The sequence below is a fragment of the Sinocyclocheilus anshuiensis genome, unplaced genomic scaffold (assembly GCF_001515605.1).
Source record: "Sinocyclocheilus anshuiensis isolate Anshui unplaced genomic scaffold, SAMN03320099.WGS_v1.1 scaffold244, whole genome shotgun sequence".
In the NCBI taxonomy this organism is placed as follows: domain Eukaryota; kingdom Metazoa; phylum Chordata; class Actinopteri; order Cypriniformes; family Cyprinidae; genus Sinocyclocheilus; species Sinocyclocheilus anshuiensis.
Window position 1 is genome coordinate 940687 of NW_015558588.1, and position 2982 is coordinate 943668.

The 2982-nt window shown below is 41.3% G+C and overlaps 1 long non-coding RNA gene across 1 annotated transcript; it reads left to right on the forward strand.

Moving 5' to 3' along the window:
* Nucleotides 1-1145: 1145 nt before the first annotated feature.
* LOC107679947 (uncharacterized) lies at nt 1146-2172 on the forward strand. Its single transcript, XR_001633101.1, has 3 exons — nt 1146-1209; nt 1367-1448; nt 2014-2172. It is a non-coding gene; the product is annotated as an uncharacterized LOC107679947 (long non-coding RNA).
* Nucleotides 2173-2982: the final 810 nt, after the last annotated feature.

The following is a 2982-nucleotide window of genomic DNA, read 5'->3' on the forward strand; positions in this document are numbered from 1 at the left end:
CTAAACCTAAGACTGCCTTTTCTACCCCCAGTGGCCACTGGCAGTACCGGACCCTTCCCTTTGGCCTCCACGGGGCACCCGCAACGTTCCAGCGGATGATAGACATCCTGTTGCGGCCCCATCAGGCCTACGCCTCCGCCTACCTCGACGACGTCGTAATCCACTCCGAGGCATGGGAAGACCACCTGGACCGGTTGCGGAGGGTGCTCTCGGAGCTCCGGAGGGCTGGACTCACCGCCAACCCTCGCAAATGCCACCTTGCGCTCTCCGAGGCGTTTTTGATACAAAATTTTAATTTGTTTATTTTTAACATCAGATGAGGCTTGAGATCGCGTGCGTAAAGTGACGCCATCATTGTCCGTGTCACAAACATAGACTGTATAAAAACATGGACATAGTGTCCGTGACGTCACCCGTAGGTTCCTGAAGAGCGTTTTTGAAACTCAAAGTGGGCAGAGCCGGCCCGTCGCCATCTTGGCATCGCGTCACCGCGCATCACTCCCGGATAATCGAAAATGGGCAAAGAGGTGGGAGCTGGTTGCTGAAACCACGCCCACCTAGCTCGACGTTGGGGGCAGCAACGGCAATCCACCTGTCACTCAAGTGGCCAGGCCCTTAATTATGCAGAACTTTAAGTCTTAATATAATTTAAATGGATGAGTTATAAAAAAAAATTCACCCGACGTTGGGGGCAGCAACGGCAATCCACCTGTCACTCAAGTGGCCAGGCCCTTAATTATGCAGAACTTTAAGTCTTAATATAATTTAAATGGATGACTTATAAAAAAATTCACCCCCCTCACAGTTGTCATGAAGGGCAAAATTTGCTATATAGACCAAAATAATTTTTTTAACCAGGCTGTAAACATGTTTCTTTCTGCTACAAAGTTGGGCATTTTAACATGGGGAGTCTATGGGACTGACTCCCTTTCGCAGCCAGCCTCTAGTGGCCAGTTGACGAATTACAGTTTAAGTCACTTCCGTGTTGGCTTCACGAGAGAGAGCGGGAGGTTGCAGCTTGGTCACAAATAAAAAGTGAAAGTAAAAGTAAAAGTTCAGAGTTGATGTTTCTCTATTTAAACAGCCAGAGTCGATTCTATACGTAATATTAAAGTGTTTCATAAGAACCTTTATAAAAGATAAGCCATGATTTTACGTGTAGCTGCTTCATAGAAAGGCGGTGATTCTGTGAATCTGTGTAAGAATAAGGTGAGTGCTGAGAGCTCAGGTCTCTGCTTTACAGGGAACTTCCGCATTCAGATTTCCTCTAACAATGTGTATCTGAGTGAACGCCGCGTGTCATGATCCTGTTTCCCTCCGGATCCGTTCAGCTGAATTATTGTGTTTGTTTGTCATTTCCATTCAGAGTCAGTGCTGGAGATCAGATTCTGTTTCAGCATGGATGACACACAAACATCCAGAGATGAAGATGTTTCTCCAGGATGCAGGTACATTGAATAAACACTGTATTAAATCACCTTGAATGATGGTAGATGGGAGTCTCCATCGTATTTTTGTGTCTGGAGGTTTTTAAGGTAAAATGAAGATTTTATTTAAAAAGCCTCCTCATTGAGAGTTTTTGATTAAAAATACTTAATTAAATTAAATCTGTTTTGTTTTAGTTAATTTCAGCAGAAGAGATCAGAAGTAGAGTCCAGCTGTGTGTCTATGAGGAGTGATTGGTCTATGGAACATCCAATAGATTTTAACAGTGAAGATACAAATACTGATCTCAGGTACATTTTTATATAAATATTATTACAACATGTAATTTTATGTTATCAAAATAGTGTTATCTTTATTTTTAATTATCTTTAGCTGATATTTTAACATATATAGTGTTACACAGAGAGACACATTTGTGAAATAAGTTCTATATAACATTTTTTTGTAATAAAATAGTGTAAATGTTTCTGAAGTGCTTTTTAAAGTGATTGTTTAAATAATAAATGAAGATGTACTTTGTTTAATATGGTAATTCAAAGGATTCCCTTTAATCTCTCTCTGTTATAGTTCAGTTCATCAGAAGAGATCAGAAGCAGAGTCCAGCTGTGTGTCTATGAGGAGTGACGCGTCTGTGAATCAGCCGTTAGATTATAAGAGTGAAGATACAAAGACTGATCTCAGGTCTAATATTTCTGTAAAAGATTATTTGATTATGATACAGAATACATAAAAGACACTGTGCTCATTAGCTTATTTAATAATGCAGTATTTTAATTTTACAGGCATGAAGTCCTCAACAGGTTTAGATCAAATCTGACGAAGAAGTGTGCGTGTCTGTATGAGATTCCCAAGACTCTCACTCAAATGTACACACACTTCCTGATCCTTTAGACCAACATCAAACACGAGAAGGACTATGAGAAGAAGGTAACAGATGAAGAGATGATCCTCAAACTGGGGAAAGTGGCTTTTCAGCAGCTTGTGAAAGGCAACCTGATCTTCTATGAGGAAGACCTGAGAGAGTGTGGCATTGATGTGACAGAAGCATCAGTGTACTCAGGATTGTGCACTCAGATCTTCAGAGAGGAGTTTGGCTTGTATCAGGGGAAAGTCTTCTGCTTTGTTCATCTGAGCATTCAGGAACATCTAGCAGCTCTATATGTGCACCTCTCCTGGTGATCTTCTATGACGAAGACCTGAGAGAGTGTGGCATTGATGTTACAGAAGCATCAGTGTACTCGGGATTGTGCACTCAGATCTTCAGAGAGGAGTTTGGCTTGTATAAGGGGAAAGTCTTCTGCTTTGTTCATCTGAGCATTCAGGAACATCTAGCAGCTCTATACGTGCACCTCTCCTGTACAACCCACATCATAAATGTGTTTGAGCCAATCAATAAACAGAGTTTATGGTCTAAAGTTCAGGACTGGTTTAAACTCAATTCATCAGAACATGTTTCATTATCTGAGCTGCATCAGAGAGCTGTGAAAGAGGCTCTACAGAGTAAAAATGGACATCTCTATCTTTTCCTGCGGTTCT